Here is a 19,743-nt window from a genome sequence, read left to right as displayed (position 1 = left end):
GGTAAACGTGCATGGTCTTTTCCCAAGTGTTGGGGATTCAAGAACCAGACGACATAGGTTTAAGGTAAGAGGGGAACAAAATTAACAGGAACCTGGGAGCAATTTTTTCACTCAGAGGATGGTGGGTAAATGGAACATGCTGCCAGTGGATGTAGTTGAAGCAGGACTATAACGGTATTAAAAAGAGGTACATGGAAAGGTTTAGAAGGAAATGGGCCAAGCCCGGGCAAATGGGAATACCTTAGCCGACATGAATGAATTGGGCCAATGGGTTTTTTCCCTGCTGCATGACTACACATGGTCTATATCCCTCCATTCCTTGCAGCTCCATGAGCTTATCTAAAAGCCTCTCCGATGCCACTATTGTATCTGCTTGCTCACCACCCATGGCAGGATGTTCCAGGCACCCATCACCCTGTGTAAAAAAAACTAGACCTACACATCTCCTTTAAACTTTGTCTCTCTCACCTTAAAGCTATTCCCTCTAGTGTTTGTCAATTTCACATTGGGAAAGAAGGTCTAACTGACTAGTCTCTCTATACCTCTCGTAACTTTATATACTTCTATCAGCTATCCTCTCCTTGTAAGTAATGTTGTACTTCGTGGTCCGGTACCTGTTGTACCTTTAGTGACTCTGGACGGACCACAAGTAAAAGGTTACATTGCTGGAGCTCAACTCCAGGCTGTTTATTCCGTGGCCACCTGCATCCAGAGTGTCCGCCTAATCACACCCATCACTTATATACACAGCCATACAAAGTAGTTCTTGGATACACAAAGTAGTCCCAGCAATATCACAACATCCCCCTTGTCTTATATATTACAACATCCCCCTTGTCTTATATAAAATTGTTTTCTTTACCATTCGAGGGCTAAAATATATTTAACAAACAAAACCAAAACACCATTGCTATTTGCAAACAAAACCAATAACACAACTAAACACAATTGCTTTTTTCGCCATCATGGTGGTCACTCCTCTGCGGAATTTCACTCATCGCCGGGTGGTCACTCATCTCCGGGTGGTCACTCATCTCCGGGTGGTCACTCATCTCCGGGTGGTTACTAATCTCCGGGTGGTCACTCACTCCGTGTGGTCACTCCACAGATATATACATTTATACAAAAGCATCAAATATAATACATTAAGCTTTCAGTACACAGATCACTACACAGGTCATTAAACACAAAATATTCATTTTGTTCCATATCTTCCCCTCAAGAAGACGTGCTGTGTAGATCAAATGCAGTGTAGGCTCTAGATGCTCCACCACCATGATTTGCCTGCCACTGCTGGCCTCCCACTGCTGGGCTGGCACTGCTGGGCTCCCACTGCTGGGCTCCCACTGCTGGGTTCCCACTGCTGGGCTGGCACTGCTGGACTCCCACTGCTGGGTTGGCACTGCTGGGCTCCCACTGCTGGGCTCCCACTGCTGGGTTGGCACTGCTGGGCTCCCACTGCTGGGTTGGCACTGCTGGGTTCTCACTGCTGGGCTGGCACTGCTGGGCTCCCACTGCTGGGCTCCCACTGCTGGAATCGCGGTGCGATCGCGCCTCCGCTGCAGTGCGCACTGGCCCCGCCCACAGGTGCTCCCCGGCAGCTGCCGTTCAACTTTTCGAACGCGCTGCCGCTGGCCCCGCCCACAGGTGCTCCCGGCCCCGCCCACAGGTGCTCCAGGCCCCGCCCACAGGTGCTCCCGGCAGCTGCCGCGCAATTCCAACGCGCTGCCGCTGCCTCGGGCCCAGGGCCGTCCCGACTCTAGTCGACGCGCCTGGGTAAGTATTTAGTGCCTCGGCCTTACCGGCCGCCGCACCTCCGCGGGTGGTCGGTCCCTCCGGTCGCCGCACACCTCCGTGGGTGTCGGTCTCCTCCGGGGCTCTCCCGGTCGCCGCACACCTCCGTGGGTGTCGGTCTCCTCCGGGGCTCTCCCGGTCGCCGCACACCTCCGTGGGTGTCGGTCTCCTCCGGAGCTCTCCCGGTCGCCGCACACCTCCGTGGGTGTCGGTCTCCTCCGGGGCTCTCCCGGCCGCCGCACACCTCCGCGGGTGTCGGTCTTCCCCGGTCACCGCACACCTCCGTGGGTGTCGGGTCTCCCGGTCTTCCCCGGTCACCGCACATCTCCGTGTGTGTCGGGTCTCCCGGTCTTCCCCGGTCACCGCACATCTCCGTGTGTGTCGGGTCTCCCGGTCTCTCCCCCGCGAAGCAGTCGCAGGCTTCTAATCTCGGGCCTACACAAGTGCTGTGGCGCGACGTGGGCCTACACGCACCGCCCTCAGCAGCTTGCAGCGTCACGTCGGCAACTGGCGCCAACTACTGAGCAGGTAACTATACCAACTCACACTGGCCCTGTCGGGATGCACTCCAAACGTCCCGTACCGAGCTGGAAACTTTTCTTTTGTTTTGTTTCCCTTCAGGGCTTTTTTTTCTTTTTTTCTTCTTCTTTTTTTTCTTCTTTTTAATGTTTTCAGCTCGGGCATGCTTCATTCCCTCCCTAGGCGAAACACCAAGCCGCTGCCACCATGTTGTACTTCGTGGTCCGGTAGTTGTTGTACCTTTGTTGTGACTCTGGAAGGACCACGAGTACACATGTTTAAAAGGTTACTTTGCTGGAGCTCAACTCCAGGCTGTTTATTCCGTGGCCACCTGCATCCAGAGTGTCCGCCTAATCACACCCATCACTTATATACACAGCCATACAAAGTAGTTCTTGGATACACAAAGTAGTCCCAGCAATATCACAACAAGTAATAGCCCATAATCCAGGCAGACATTAAACCCATTGCCTCCAGCTTTAGTCAGCCAAGAGGCCTCCAACCTCTGCCTTGGTAAAATGAATGCAACCATCAATCTCATCTATGCTCCTCGTGATTTAATGAAACCTCTGCAAGGTCACCCCTCGGCCTCCTTCACTCCAAAAAAGAAACAGCCCCCACGCACCCAGGCTCTCCTCACATCTTGAGCATTTCTGTCCCGGCAACTTCCTTCTGCAGCCTCTCTAGCTCAATCACAGACTTCCAATACCATGGTGACCAGAAATGCACATGATACTCGAGGTATAGTCTCACCAATGTTCTATCCAGATGTAATGTGATGTCCTAACTCTTGACTCAATGTCCTGTCCAATGAAGGCAACGACGCCATATGCCGTCTTCACCACTTTGTCTACCCAAAGTATCATATTCAAGAGATCCCCCCAGGTTCCCTGAAAGTGGTGCAAAGCTGCAAAGAGCGCAGAGAGGATTTATGAGAATGTTGCCAGGATTTGAGGACATGAGCTACAAGGGCAGGTTGGCAACATTTTCACAGTGATATTTGGAATGAGCTGCCAGAGGAGATACTTGAGGTAGGTACGATAACATGTAAAACACATTTGGAAAGGTATATAGACAAGAAACGTTTTGAGTTAGTTACACTGTAAGTGACAGGGCCCACGAGAGTTAATAACACTAAATGACAGGGTCAAGGAGTGGTGTAAGTAACACTGTAAATGACAGGGCCTAGGAGTGTAACACTGTAAATGACAGGGCCCAGGAAAATAACACTGTAAATGACAGGGCTCAGGAGTGTAACACTGTAAATGACAGGGCCCAGGAATGTAAGTAACACTGTAAATAACATGGTCCAGGAGAGTTACACTGTAAATGACAGGACACAGGAGAGTAACACTATAAATGACAGGGCCCAGGAGTGTAAACTGTAAATAACATGGCTCAGGAGTGTAAACTAGGTTTAGTGGGATAGGGCTAAACTCAGGCAGATGGGACTCATGTAGATGGGGCATGATGGTCGGTGTGGACATGTTGGGCCAAAAGGCTTGTTTCCACACTGTATGAATCTATGACTCTCCCAGTCCGGGCTCCCTCTCTCACATCAGCTTTGCTTCCAACCGTTGCTGATTGTTCCTGTGATTTTTCCTCAGCTGTTTTCTCTGCCTCAGACATGGAGAGTCCATTGTTCTCAGTCAGTGAGCTTCCTAAATACTAAGAAGCATCATTGGACAGAGGGTTCTAACTATTGAATCTTAAATGGACAGAGGAAGAACATCTACTGGACACATCCATACAACACCACGGGCAATGCAATGCATCTTCTATAATTTTAATGGACAATTATAATCGAACTGCCCACCACAGAATCCTCCAATCCAACCAACACCACCAATTCCATGCTTAAAAATGACACCAGCTCCTCCCACCCTTCTTCATCTAATCCCAGCACACTGAGCTTCTGTTGCAGTCCCCATTTAGTTACCCAACCTGCCTTTGAATACTTGCACACACAAGAACCGTGCCAGTGGATATGCAATGTACATAGAGCATTGGATAGGAAACTTCCATAGGACAATCGCTGTGCCAGACATTGGTCACTGCGTTCGGGATCAGTAATGGGCTAACGGCACACAGGGCCTGGGCAGCTGAAGACAAAGACATTAATTGTGAACCTGTTAAATTTGTGGATAACAGGTCAGAATTAGAGTGGCTGAGAGAAACAACCACTGAAGGTAATGGTGGGGCATATGTGCTGGGAAGGGGCAAGGCCATGGAAGGCATTTAAAACCAGGTTATGAATTTTATGACCGGGATCAGCAGTAACGGGTGAATGAGATTGGTGCAATAGGGAAATGATGATAGGTAAAATTCTGCCTTTGCTTTCAAACTAATAAACTTTCCATTTCTCTCCCCTTTCACTGCCCCCGAACACTGCAACTCAAACACCTCCTTCTCATGCCCATCCATTCATTAGTTTGTCTCTCTCACTCTGTGTCTCTCCAACTATTGTCTCTTTCATGCCTTCTCCCCTCACCTTCTCCATTGGACAATCCCTCTCTCGTTCCACATTTCCAACCTTTGCTCAGTTTGCCACTGTGACATTTGGCCAGTTACCTGGGATCCTGAAGTGCAAGATGCCTTGTTCTCATTGAACTGCCATTATAAATATGATAACAGAACAGGGTAGAATTGAACAGTGGAGCATTTCCATTGGAACTGCAATGTCCAGATATGTGAGAGTGAATTATTAAGATACTGCACGGAAACAGGCCACCCAGTAAAATAATTCAAAGATGGACACAAAAAGCCTGAGTAACTCAGGGGACAGACAGCATCTCTGCAGAGAAGGAATGGGTGACGTTTCGGGTCTCGACCCAATCCTTTTCCCCAGAGATGCTGCCTGTCCCAATGATTTGCTCCAGCTTTTTGTGTATATCTTCCGTTTAAACCAGCATCTACAGTTCCTTCCTGCACAGTCCAATATTTCAAACTGCATTGAAAACTCTCTTTGCCTCCCTCTCCCCCCACTCCACTAACTCTCCCTTTGTCATTTGTGGCTTAATTTGCATCTGAGGCCTTTCACAAAATGTTACCTGTGCCTGATATGAAAAGTACTTTATTTTCCGTCCAGGTGTTTCTTGTTACAAACAGGATTGTGGGAATGGATGCAAATTAATCTGCAGAGTTTCCATTGGAAATGTTATGATGGCAGATTTCAATTTGGTATACAGAAGCCCTCCACTCAAACTCCTATGAAAACTGCCTCTATCTGTCCGTTCCTCCTTCTATTCCCACCACTCTGCCACTCTCCTTTTCCATAAATTCTCCTGTTTCCTTATTGCTCAATTTGCATCTGAGCCCATTCATCAATGGTTACCTGATTCCTTGGTGTGAAAAGTCCCTTGTTCTCAGTCAATGTATTTCCTGTTAAAAACAGGGATGATAGAGCAGGGCAGAGTTAACTCATTAGTAATGTAGTGGTTGCCAAAACAAGGGTGTTTCGTGTGGAAGTTACTGCAGAGGAACAGGCCATTCGGCCCAACGACATTGACTTGTTTTATACTGCACACCAACATCCTACAATATGGAAGCACTGTGCACTCAGCTGTGTCGTGGGACTGCAGTGAACAGAGGGGACTGGACAAGGAACATCCACACAATTGTGAGAGAGAGGTAAAAAAAAAAGGGATAATTGATTTAGACTAGGGACCCTGAGAAATAGCTGACCCGACCGTGCTCGGCTAGAAAAAAAAAGGGACCCTGAGAAATAGCTGACCCGACCGTGCTCGGCTAGAAAAAAACCCGCAAGAACAAATGGTGACAGTCCAAGGACAAGTGTTAGAAGATAATCAGAGAACTAGGAGGAAGGGCAAAATAATCAGAGAACTAGGGGAGAGGAAGGGCATGAACTACTCTGTACTGCGCTTGCCTAATGAGATAAATGAATATTACAAAGACGCCCAGCATGACAAGATGTCTCATTTAAATGTGCATGCGATGTATGATGTGGGAGGCAACAGGGGCGGTGACGGTAGATTGTGCACCTCAGTGCTCCGATTGGAAGGAGCCCGAAGGGGAGGACTTAAAGGTGTGACAATTGTAAATTGAAGTGAATAAAAAGAAGGGATTTTCCCGACCTCGGTGTGTCTTGAAAGGGGAGGCACCCAACTTTGCAGACTTGCAAATAAACTATTCTTGTTTCTCTAGATTGTCTCGAGCATCGTGATTGTGAGCACACACATTTGCATCTCACAAGCTTGGGGGCTCGTCCGGGATCGCCAATCCAGCCGGCTGACGGGAGTATACGGAAGAAGGGACGGTGCACCCCGCTGAGTTCAGCGGTCTCAGACTCCTTGCTTGCCATCAGCGGTTTGAGCGAGTGATACCTGGACCAGAGACTCGAGAAACAAGTGGGAGTAGCAGGAAATCGCGAGGAGCTAAATCGAGTGATTCTTGTGCACAGGACCCGGGTAAGAAAACTGACTATTAAGTACTACTCGGGCAATTACAGCTAAGATCGGAGGGGAATTCCGATCGGGAGGATAAAAGATCGGAGGGGAATTCCAATCGGGAGGATAAAAGATCGGAGGGGAATTCCGATCGGGAGGATGGGCAGTGAAAACGGAAAGCCCAAAAGGGAGGGGAAGGGCGGTAAGCCCAACCCCCGCATTCCGCCTGATAGTCCGTTGGGGCGAATGCTGGGCCATTGGGGGCAGGGAAAAACCCAGGGACTGGAGAAGACAAAAATGATTCAACTCTGTTATTTTGAGTGGCAGAAATACCCGATCAAAGGGAGTTCAGTCTGGTGGCCACGACTGGGCTCCGATGAGGATTGAGTACGGCAGGCATTAAATGTGTTTGTTAATTCAAAAGCTTCCCCTAATCTGGAGGAAAGTTGTTATGCTTGTAAGGGGAAAGCGAAGAATAAATCCTGAAAGAATCACAGGAATCACAGGCTTGCCGATGCCTCGGAATAAATATTAAAGGAATATAGTAGAACTATAGAAGATAGAAATAGCGTAATAGGTAGCATAGTGACTATAGAGACGGAACGGAGTGAGAACAAGGACTGCATTTAAACTGACTGACCAAGTGCACTAACATAACATAAGACGAATACAATGAATAAAATAACTGCAGTTGAACTACTAAGTAGGAAGTTCCCCGTATCCAAAGAGGATATTAAAAAAACACTGAGAAATGGAGAAAAAAAAAAGGACGAAAAAATTGGTTACGAAATGGCCCACGGAATGATATTATTATGATATAAATTTTGATATAAATTTTGATATATTTATATTTTGATATAAACATGTGTGATGAAATGGGAGTGTTAATTAAGAACCATAAGCCTAAGGATAAATCAGAAACCCGAGTAACGAAAAAGGAAAAAGAACTAGACGTACTTAAATTGTTTAGAATAGAAGGAGAAAGGCTGAGGAAAGCATAGCAGGAAAAGAATACCACCCCAAACAAGGGTGAGACCCCCAAAACAGCATGAAAGTCAGGAGCTTCAGGAGAAAAAATCAACTCTGTACCCCAGCCTATGGGACCCTGGGTATCCCCCTCCCTATTCCGGCCAGGACGGAACAAAGCAAAACCCAAAAGGTCAGAAGGATCGTGAGGCCCCGCTTTCACGGTCCGTATTCATACTGAAAATCAAGATCAAGCGAGCTTTTGCCCTTCTGCTCCACGGGAGGTTTCTGCTCCCTGAGCTCGCCTTAGGACACCTGCGTTACGGTGTGACAGGTGTACCGCCCCAGTCAAACTCCCCACCTGCTACTGTCTCCGGAGTGGGTCGCACCCGGCCGCCCGGGCGTTTACGACCAGAAGCGAGAGCCCCTCGGGGCTCGCCTCCCCGGGTAAGTGAAAAAACGATCAGAGTAGTGGTATTTCACCGGCAGCCCCGGAGGGCTTCCCACTTATTCTACACCTCTCATGTCTCTTCACAGTGCCAGACTAGAGTCAAGCTCAACAGGGTCTTCTTTCCCCGCTGATTCTGCCAAGCCCGTTCCCTTGGCTGTGGTTTCGCTAGATAGTAGGTAGGGACAGTGGGAATCTCGTTCATCCATTCATGCGCGTCACTAATTAGATGACGAGGCATTTGGCTATTTGAGAACACTCTTGGGAGGCATCCCATTAAATGAGTGTATTTTTTGAGTCTTTACGTGGCTCGTCCACGGTGGTCATATCCAGCGAGAAACCACAGGTCCAAGGAGGGCCTGGTTCCAGGTGGTCGGGAGGATTGTCTTGATCTTTGAATTTCAGTATGGATTTCATAGGACGGCTCTCTGATCGCCAAGCAAAGGAGTTCACCCTCGCCGGGGAGATGGAGCTGAGCCATCGCGTCGTGTAGCTAGTTTTAGTCCCTTCTTCATCATTTGATGTGCTTTTTTTTTTTTTTTTGCATGCCCATTTTTATTGATCGTTAAAGATCTGCAATATGTCCAATGTTAGGGCTATTGTCAGATCTGACAGCTTTTTCGAGAAGGATTTGTTCCTTTCGATCTTCAGGTATTGCATTAGGGTGTCGTTCAATTCATGCCATTTCCCACGAGCACCCATTACGAATCCAAAGAATTGGACCGATGTCCCCTCGGTCATTTCCGCAACCTGTCCCCTCAGATGCTCGTACTTCTTGGTCTTTTCCGTCCTTGCACGCTCCAGTTCCATGTTATTGCTCTCGTATCGCACTGTCACATCGACCACCGCTACGTCCTGCCCTTTGACAAAAATCAAGTCGGGCTTCCATAGTTTTCCGTCCTCCGTTCTAAACCTTGGTTCGATGTGGACACACCATCCGTACTTTCCAACATGTGCTTGAAGTTTCTCCACGATCTTGTTGTGGCGTTTGATGCGTGCGTTCTTGACCGCGGGACATTGTCCGGAGATGTGTGCCAATGTTTCGTTCGCCAGTCCGCACCTCCTGCACAGTTTGGCCATGTTGGGGCGGCTGTATGAAAGGGTACATCTAGTTGGGTATAGATTGCACCTCAGCAGTACACTTTTAATGAATTGTGATTGTTTCATTTAATGGAATCCGTTAAGCCATGAATTTGCTGTTTTATCGTTTTTATAATAATGAATGCCGGGGCCCTGGGCCGAAAGCTTAGTCCATTTCTCGAACTCCCATTGTCGCCATCCCGCATATTTGTTCACAGGCTTGGCGTTTCCTTCAATTCCCTGTATGTTTCGCAGTCTTATGTCCAGTGGGGTACCGGGTATACTCTCCTCCTCTTCCCGTATGGTATAGAGACCCGCCTCCTCGTTGTTACTTGATTGGGCAGGCTCGAGAAATTCTCTTATTTCTCTTAGCACTCTTAGATTTTTAAGTTTCGTAATGTGCTCTTCGTTGTTGTTGCCCTTTGGTAAAAGGGAATAGTGGAGATAGAGGGAGAAGTCACAACTTGGAACGATGAGCAAGACATAAAGGAATATAGACAGAGAAGGGGGCAGCGAGAAAAGGAAAGGATGAAGCAAGAAGCACGGGAACTAGAAGCAGACATCAAAAGGCTGCAGGACCTCAGGGACAGAAAGATTTATGGGACCCGTCAGGCAGCAAATGAGGAGTATGAGGGAGACAGCAACACAGAAACACAGGCGAGTAATCAGCAGGCATCAGAGAGAAGGCAAAACTGTGAGAATGAAGCAGAATTAGAAAGTGATGGGGAAAGAACAAGGGAGTGTAGAAAGGAAATAGAGGCATCCATAAAGCGCTTAGAGATAGAGATAAGGGAGATGGAAAAAGATATGGAAAGAAAAGAAAGGAAAGCCAGGGGTACGCCCAGAGAAGAATGAGGTGGGAAAGTATACGGATAGAACCACAACAGGAGATGGTGAACGAGAGACAGGAGCTGAGGGGGAGAATGATGCCATTACTTTTGAAAAAGGCAGGACAAACCCAGTATATTCCTTGGGCGACCCGAGACCTAGAGGGGCTGAGAAACGCCTTGCCCAACATCTGTTTGTAAATGCGGAAAATGGGATAGCCTTCGGGGTATTGACTCAAAGGAGGGGGGGAAACCGGCAGCCCGTGGCATTTTTATCAAAAATATTGGACCCAGTGTCACGAGAATGGCCTGTCTGTATACAGGCAGTGGCAGCCACAGCGGTCCTAGTAGAGGAGAGCAGGAAATTGACCTTCGGGGGGGGTTTTGGTGGTCTCCACCCCACATACGGTGAGAACAATATTGGCTCAGAAATCCAACAGATGGTTAACGGACTCTAGAATTTTAAAATATGAAGCTATCCTGATGGAAAAGGACGATTTGACCATGATTACAGACAAAAATTTAAACCCATCTCAGTTTCTGTACCCGCCCGAAGAAAGAGAAAACGAGACAGGGAAGCCAGAACACTGCTGTAGTAATATAATAGATTTACAGACAAAAAGTAGAGAAGACTTGGAAGAACAACCTCTGGCTGAGGGCAGCCGGTGGTTTATAGACGGGTCCTCCAGATGTATAGATGGAAAAAGACATAGTGGATACGGTATAGTGAATGGGGAAACTATGGAGGAAATTGAAAGCGGCAGGCTGCCTGGTGGTTGGTCAGCCCAATCTTGTGAATTATATGCATTAATGAGAGCTTTGGAACTATTGGAGGGAAAGGAAGGAACAGTGTATACCGACTCAAAATACGCCTTTGCGGTAGTAAACACCTTTGGGAAGATCTGGAAAGAGCGAGGAATGATAACAGCTCGGGGGAAAGAATTAGCGCATGAGCAATTGATAGGACAGACATTGGAGGCCTTGCAGAAACCAGAACGGGTAGCCATAGCACATGTGGCAGGGCATCAGAAGGGTAACGCCCTGGAAGCCCGAGGAAATAGGGCAGCGGATGAGGTGGCAAAGAGAGCAGCCACAGATCAGACGGTAGAAATTATGTCATTGATACCTTTAAAGGAACCCGAGGAAAAGATACCTATCTTTGGTGAAAAAGAGCAGGAACACATGAGAGAAATGGGAGCCCGGCGTACCCCAAATGGGAAATGGTGGACACCGGATGGAAAGCAGCTATTGAACAAAGAAATTATAAGGGAGTTATTAGGGAGGCTGCACGGGCAAAGCCATTGGGGAACCCAAGCCCTCTGTGATACCTTCCTCAGGACCTACGCTTGCCGTGGGATGTATACCATGGCGAAACAAGTCATAGGGGGTTGTGATATGTCAGCAAATCAACAAAAAAATCATGAGAGCAGTCCCAGGAGGAGGACAACGATTGGCAATAAGGCCCTTCCAAAGAATACAGATAGACTTCACCGAGTTGCCCCGGATAGAGATGGAAATACCTGTTAGTGGTAGTAGACCATTTCACTAGATGGGTAGAGGCATTCCCTACAGCAACTGCCACCTCACAGTCGGTAGCCAGGGTATTATTGGAGCAAATTATACCCAGATATGGGATTGTGGAAACAATAGACTCAGATAGAGGGACCCATTTTGCCTCCAAAACACATAAAATGATATGTGAAGCATTAGGAATTGAATGGAAATTGCATACACCATGGCATCCCCAGAGTTCCGGAAAGGTGGAAAGAATGAATGGCACCTTGAAGACCCAAATCACCAAGTTAATAGAGGAAACGAGACTCCCCTGGACTAAGTGCCTTCCGATAGCCTTGTTAAGAATCCGAACGGCACCTCGGAAAGACATAGGGGTATCACCATATGAGATGTTATTCGGGCTCCCGTACTTAGGAAAGATAGAAGGGGTCCCAACAATACCAGGGAACGACGTGTTCCTAAGAAACTATTTACTGGCAGTATCCCAATCTCTTGCAGAACTAAAAACTAAAGGATTACTGGCCCAGAGCCCGCCACTGGATTTTCCGATTCACTCAGTCAAGGCTGGAGACTGGGTACTAATAAAAACGTGGAAGGAAGAAAAGTTGCAACCTAGGTGGACTGGACCCTACCTTGTGTTATTAACCACCGAGACAGCAGTACGAACAAAAGAAAAAGGGTGGACACACGCAAGTCGATTTAAGGGTCCCGTGGAGGCCCCACCAGACAATACCAGCCCGTGGACGGTACGTGGAGGAAAGGAGCCATTGACTTTGGTATTCACCAAAACCCCGCACGGAAAATGAAGACTTCGTGCTGGTGGATCGGGTGCTGGGTGGTTACCCAGCTTGTGAGTAATGTAGCATGTATAAAAATCACTATACCACAGAATAGAAGGGCCACCACCATCCCATTTGATGTATATAAAGGAAAATGGTGGTGTGGTTATAGAATGTATGTATGCACCCATCCCTGTAAAAATTGGCGCGAGGTATTCACTTCATCCAGAGAAGGGTGGCATAAGTCCACCTATCAAACTGATAGGTGGAGAGTATATCAAAACCCAAACAAGGGATTGCCAGGACGTGTATATGTAAGCATACAGAGGGTTCAGGAGGGTTCAAATAAAGGAAAGTGGTAGGTATTGGATATGTGCAGATAGAACAGGGAAGGACGCATGCCTGAGGTTTGAAATAGAGGTAGAACGGGACGGATATATAGTAAAATATGAGGATAAGGGGGAAATGTTCCGGATAGATGACAGTCAGAGTAGGGATCCCTGGGCAACCCCAGCACCACCGGTAGTCAGCAATGTCACCACGGAATATGAGCCTAAGGATTTGAAGATAATGATAGTAACAGGAGAAATAGAATTAATGCAATTGTATGGGGAGGGAATACCAACAGGGGAAAGGGAACCAACACCTGGCTTACCTGGATGATGTACACGGCCAGAAGTATGCAACAAACCAATTGCTACGCCTGTGCCGGAGCTAAGCCTCAGCTGGTCCCAGTACCATTTCCCCTGAATTGGAATAGGACACCTGGGGCTATGTCATGTATACTACAACTATTGACGAATCCCATACTACCAAAGAATGAGACCTGCCAGAGCTACCATTACTTATTCCCGGCTAGCAACAACAACACGAAGGGCTGAAGGAAAGACCCTCGACCTCCCCCATTCACCATTCCCCTCGGGGAGGAGGGATTTGAGTGCTATACAAGATATAACCCAGATGGACAGGAAATGGGGGAGGTGCTATACTGCAATCAGACGTATAACATAACAGCTGAGGAACAGGGGTCACTGTTCAGTAGCTCCTGGCTGAGAAAGCAGATAGTCAGTAGAGCCGATGTCTGGTGGTGGTGCGGAGAGGATACCCTGTGGCCCCGGCTACCAGGGTCATGGACGGGAACCTGTACCCTTACACAACTGATGATGCCCTTCACCATAGCAGTAGAGCATGCGGTCGAACTCAATGAAGGAGGCCGACGACAAAGGAGAGAGGTGAGAGGATCGACACACACATCCAAATAGATGCAATAGGGGTGCCAAGAGGGATACCCGATGAATTCAAAGCCAGAAACCAGATAGCTGCTGGCTTTGAGTCCATACTCTTCTGGTGGTCCACAATTAATAAAAATGTGGACTGGATCAACTACCTATACTACAATCAACAAAGCTTTATAAATTACACTCGAGATGCGGTTGAAGGATTAGCGGAACTGACAGCTACCAGCCTAATGGCCTGGCAAAATCGCATGGCCTTGGACATGCTGCTGGCTGAAAAAGGGGAGGTGTGCGTAATGTTTGGGGAACAATGTTGCACCTTCATCCCCAACAACACTGCTCCTGATGGGTCCGTGTCAAGGGCCCTAGCGAGTCTCACCTCCCTGTCTATCGAATTGGCCGAGAACTCAGGAGTAGACCGGGACCGGGTTTCTAGACTCCTGGTTTGGGAAATGGAAGCACATCTTTACATCAGCCCTAACATCAGTGATAGTTATGATGGGGTTGCTGTGTCTATTCGGATGTTGCATCATTCCCTGCATACGGGGGTTGTCTCAGCGATTGATAGAGACAGCTCTGACAAAGAACGACATCGCCATGATGGCCTTTAGAACACAGCATGACCAGCAGGAGGAATATAGAGAGGCAAAGACTCTGCTGCTAGCACTAGAAAAGGAAGAAATAGTATAAATCAAAGTAGCGTGCCATAAGAAAAAGGGTGGATTGTGAGAGGTAAAAAAAAAAGGGATAATTGATTTAGACTCGGGACCCTGAGAAATAGCTGACCCGACCGTGCTCGGCTAGAAAAAAAAAGGGACCCTGAGAAATAGCTGACCCGACCGTGCTCGGCTAGAAAAAAAACCGCAAGGACAAATGGTGACAGTCCAAGGACAAGTGTTAGAAGATAATCAGAGAACTAGGAGGAAGGGCAAAATAATCAGAGAACTAGGGGAGAGGAAGGGCATGAACTACTCTGTACTGCGCTTGCCTAATGAGATAAATGAATATTACAAAAACGCCCAGCATGACAAGATGTCTCATTTAAATGCGCATGCGATGTATGATGTGGGAGGCAACAGGGGCGGTGACGGTAGATTGTGCACCTCAGTGCTCCGATTGGAAGGAGCCCGAAGGGGAGGAATTAAAGGTGTAACAATTGTAAATTGAAGTGAATAAAAAGAAGGGATTTTCCCGACCTCGGTGTGCCTCGAGAGGGGAGGCACCGAACTCTGCAGACTTGCAAATAAACTATTCTTGTTTCTCAAGATTGTCTCGAGCATCGTGATTGTGAGCACTCACATTTGCATCTCACACAATCATTCCTCGCTCACTAAAAATTACATCAGTTTATCGAAAGAACTGAATTGGAAGCAGCCATATATCTTGGACCATTAAAAATTATGGAGAGTACTGCAAAGAGGGTAACAGATAGGACCACTAAACGGTTTGAAAATCAGCATGAGAACATCATGACTGAGCTCAACACAGAGGAAATAGTGGAATAAGATGGCACAAACTGGAAAACAAGGATCATCAGTTATTCACTCAAGCTTCCAAGGATACTGTTTCTCAGTCTGTCCACCCACTCGTCGTTCTCTCGTGTTCCCTCATATTCCAGTCCCCATTTCACCAACTGTCCCCTTGATTCCTTGTGTCAAATTTTGCTCAGTTTGCAGCCTTCCGTTCACCAATGTTACCTGCGCTCCTGATATTGAAAGTTGCTTGTTCGCACTTTATTCAGTCTGATGAAGGGTCTTTTGTGTTTTTTGTTGTTTTTGTATGAATTGTAGTTTTAATATGGTGTAGTGTTTGTATGTTATGTGGGGGGGGGGGTGGGAGGGAACGGGAACTGTAAAAAAAATTCTCTCTCCCGAACGGAGACGCGACCTTTGTTTCTGTGTCGTGTCTCCGTTCCCGTTGCGGCCTACCACCGGCCATGCACCTGGGACCACCTGGGGCTCCGGTTCGCAGAGCCCGCGGCCCGGACTCACCACCTGCGGCGCTGGCCGCCTTCGGATGCTGCGGGAGCGGCTGCGACTCGTCTCCGGAGGCTCCGGCGCGGGCCGCGTGGATGTCGGAAGCCCGCAGGCCCCTGGGTGGGGGCCGACATCGGGAGCACCGGCAGCGGCAGAGGCAGCGTGTTCGCCCACCCCGAATCGCGGGGCTTGGGTCGGCCCGCCGCGGACCTTTCACCGTCCGGCGCGGCCTGGAATTGGCCGTGGACCTTTCACCGTCCGGCGCGGCGCTCCAATGTCGGGAGCCCCGACCGCCCCGACGTGGCAAGTTCAACAGCCTGACCTCGGGAGAAGACGGCAGGGAAGAGAAAAGACATTTTGGCCTTCCATCACAGTGAGAAAGGACTGGAGGAGACTCACTGTGATGGATGTTTCTTTTGTTTGGTGTTAGTGTATGAATGTATGTGTTATTGCATTTTTATTGATTATTCTTATTGGTCTTAGTGTTTCAACTGCGGGTAATGTTTCATTTCACTACACTTTTATGTGTATGTGACAAATAAACGACCATTTACTATTGACTATTGAATCCAAACTGCTTTCCATTCCTTCTGCAAACTCTGCCTGAGCCGTTATATTACTCCAGCATTTTGTTCAAGATTCCAGTAATTGTAGTACCTGAATCTTGCTCTCATTTTGCCAGGTATAGTCGAAGAGGGCAGAATTGACCAGGACATGGGTTTCCATTTGACCTGCAATGGCCACAGAAGAGAAAATGAATTGTTTATGTCTCTGCACAGAAACACGCCATTCTGCCCAGCAGCTCCATGACATGTTTTACATTCCACGTCAACCTCCTCTAACGTGGCAGCTCTGGACACTCAGCTGTGCGGTGGGACTACAGTAACAGAGAGGACTGGAAATGGAACATCCACATTGGTGTCAGTGCTCGAGAACTATGATGAGCGGACAGCCTTGGCACCTGCAAAACAGCCAAGACTAGAAAATGTTGTTCGGATTTTAAATGAGTTTAAAGGGAGAGAATGGATAAGCTGTCTATTTTCCCTGGAGCAAAGGTAAAACCTGAGCGGTGTCTTTATGGAGGTTTATAAATTTATGTGGAATGTAAGTAAGCTGTATGCAGACACAAAATGCTGGAGTAACTCAGCGGGTCAGGCAGCATCTTGGGAGAGAAGGAATGGGTGACTTTTCGAGTCGCTACCTGACCCACTGAGTTACTGTGTCTACCTTCCATTGAAACCAGCATCTGCAGTTTTTTTTCCTAAGTAAGCTGTATAGTCACAATCTCTTTCTCATGATAAAAGTCATAGGTTTAAGGAGGGACACATTTTTCAGAGCATGGTGAGTATATGGAATGAGCAGCCAGAGCAAGTGGTTGAGGCACGTACAACTATCATGTTTCAAAGAAATTTGAAGAGGCACTTGGACAATAAAGATGTCGGGAGAGATACAACAAACTGCATATTCTGCAATTTTGAACAAATCTCCAAGTGCTGGAAGAGCTCAGCAGGTCAAGCAGCATCTGTGGAGGGAATGGACAGGCAATGTTTCAGGTCAGGCTCCCTCGTCAGACTCCGAACACCATCTGTCCATTCCCTCCACAGATGCTATCTGTCCAGTTGTGTTGCTCCAACACTTGGAGGAACACTTGCTCAGGGACATGGGCAAACCACGGACGTGTTGGGCCAAAGTGCATGTTTCCATGCTGTTCAAATCTATGCCAGCTGTGAAGACATTAAATGTTACCACGCAGGAATGTCCAATTCAGGCTAAAATCACAGCCATGCCATGTGCCCATCCCCGCTTGCTGCAATCATGCAATTTTGTTCCTGTCTAAACTAACATCATTCCTAACATTGCGTACTTTACAACACATTCAAAGCTCAGTGTTCAACATTAATAGTGAGCTATCCTGGGGAGGGATGTGTCTATTTTCTAGATGTTTATTATCCAATCCATTCTCAGTATAAAATCCCAGTACACAACAGAGGGCCAACATTAGCTCACTGCTGGTGTGGGAGGAAATTATCCTGCAGATGATGCCTCTCTCACACGTCTGTCCTCTGATTCACCATCTCTGCTCACTGTGCACCAGCCCCCACCCCCTCTCCTCCCTTACTCAGCTGTGCTCCCCTCAAGTCAAGGCATCACAGACAGACACAGATCAAGAGAATGGGTTTGAACCTGGTGAATGGAACTTAATTAAGAGCAATGTGAGGTCACGCACTTGTGTGAAGTATGAAAAGGCAGAGGAAATTGAAAATGGTGGAGTGCAGACAGATCGAGGTGTTCTTGTGCATGAGACACCTGACAGTCGACATGAAGGTGTGACAAACATCAGGAAGATAAGCAGCACATTGGGATTTATTGCAAGCGGGGTTGGAGATGATACTGCAGAGTTTAAATTCAACCTGAAATACTATGTGTGGTATTGGTCTCGTTATTTAAGAGTATATTTGCATTGAAGATAGCCCAGAAGAGATTAACTCACCTAATTTCAGGGATAACGCTTTTATATTATCACAAATGTCTAAAAATGTTGGTTTGTGTTGTTTGGAGTTGACAAGGATAAGGGATAAATGAGGGATGAGCCACACACGAGCCCAAGGCAGCAGATATCTATGTATGTATATAACAGGCTAGATGGTGGGACAGAGTCAGAGACAAACAGCATGGAAACAGGACCTTTGACTCCACACCAACCATCCATTAAAAAAAATCCAAACCTCAACTAAGTTATTCTCCCCCATTTTATCTTTGGGCTTGCTTTGTTTCTCACCAACATTGTTTTTATTAATGAACTAAAACATTATTTGTGTTTATGTTATCTTTTATAGAGGTATTAGGCTGCTGTAAATAACAATTTCATTGCACCGTTTCGGTAAATATGTTTCAATCTCTCCCTTCTCCCATCCCCCCATCCTCACCCCCCTCCCCCTTTCCCACTTCCTCTTCCCATTCTGCCCACCCAGATTGCTCCATTCACAACACAGAACAATGTAAAAGATAGAATTAAAATAAAGTACCATCATTGATGTTTTGGGAGCTGAGAGGAAACCCACAAGGTGAAAGGGAGAATGTGTAAATTGCATACAGTCAGCACCCGAGGTCACATTCGAAGCCAGATGATGGGAGAACCGAGGCAGCAGCTCTACGAGCTGCACCACTGTGAGAAGTTTTGAACAAAGCTATTTAAGAAGTGAATTATTGAAAAGGGCAGCAAGAATAAATTAGGAAGCTACAGAACAGCGAGCCTGACATCAGTGGCGCAAAGGTTATTTGAGGGAAGTTGGAGGGACTGGATCTACCAGCATTTCGATAGGCATGGACATTCTCAAGGGGAGGGTGAGTGCTGTGCATGTTGGCACAAATGAGTTTAGGAAAAAGAAAGAGGTCCCACAAAATGAATATACATAGTTAGGCAAAAGGTTCAAAAGCATGAACTCCAGTACCACGTGCTAATGAGGGTAGGTACAAGAAATTTGGACAGATAAATGTGTGGCTGAGGAGTTGTTGCAGGGGGTAGGGATTTGGATTTTTGAACCATTAGAATCTCTTCTGGGGCAGAGTTGATCCATACAAGGAGGATGGGTTACACTTGATCTGGAGACCAACCAATATCCTGGCCGGAAAGTTTACTGCTGGTAGTCGGGTGGGTTTAAATTAACTTTGCTGGTTGGGGGGGGGGGGTGTTCACTGCAGAACTGAGAGAACTGAGGCAGGTGAGAGGCTGGAACTAGGTATGGAGGATGATAAAGAAAGCTCACTAGGCCGGATAGCACAGCAGGACGTGACGTAGGACTGTTGTGATTTTGTGGAATCACCCACAGTTGTGAATTTGTGGAATCACCCAGAGAGCTGAGAATTTGTGGAATTCTCTGCCACGGAAGGCAGTGGAGGCCAATTCACTGGATGGATTTAAAAGAGAGTTAGATAGAGCTCTTGGGCATAGCGAAATCAAAGGGTATGGGAGAAGGCAGGCACAGGTGACTGATTGTGGATGATCAGCCTTGATCACAATGAATGGCGGTGCTGGCTCAAAGGGACGAATGGCCAACTCCTCCTGCACCTATTTTCTGTTTCTATGTTTCTATTGAATAGCGTCTATTTAATGCGAGAGGCCTGATGGGTAAGACTTGGATAGGTACATGCGACTAGGACATTTTAAAAATTACAAAAACATGGCTAAGAGAGGTAC

At 47.4% G+C, this 19,743-nt stretch overlaps 1 long non-coding RNA gene across 1 annotated transcript in view; it reads right to left on the bottom strand.

Annotated features, from left to right (window-relative positions):
• Nucleotides 1–662: 662 nt before the first annotated feature.
• The window catches only part of LOC144590383 (uncharacterized), a 31,337-nt gene continuing 12,256 nt past the window's right edge, over nucleotides 663–19,743 (bottom strand). The window contains exon 3 of the long non-coding RNA XR_013546343.1: nucleotides 663–2,566. This is a non-coding gene — a long non-coding RNA (uncharacterized LOC144590383). The remainder of the gene's footprint in view (nucleotides 2,567–19,743) is intronic.

The sequence above is a fragment of the Rhinoraja longicauda genome, unplaced genomic scaffold (assembly GCF_053455715.1).
Source record: "Rhinoraja longicauda isolate Sanriku21f unplaced genomic scaffold, sRhiLon1.1 Scf000172, whole genome shotgun sequence".
NCBI classification, from domain to species: Eukaryota; Metazoa; Chordata; class Chondrichthyes; order Rajiformes; family Arhynchobatidae; genus Rhinoraja; species Rhinoraja longicauda.
Note: the sequence above shows the minus strand (reverse complement) of the source record. Positions and strands in the feature narration are given on the sequence as shown.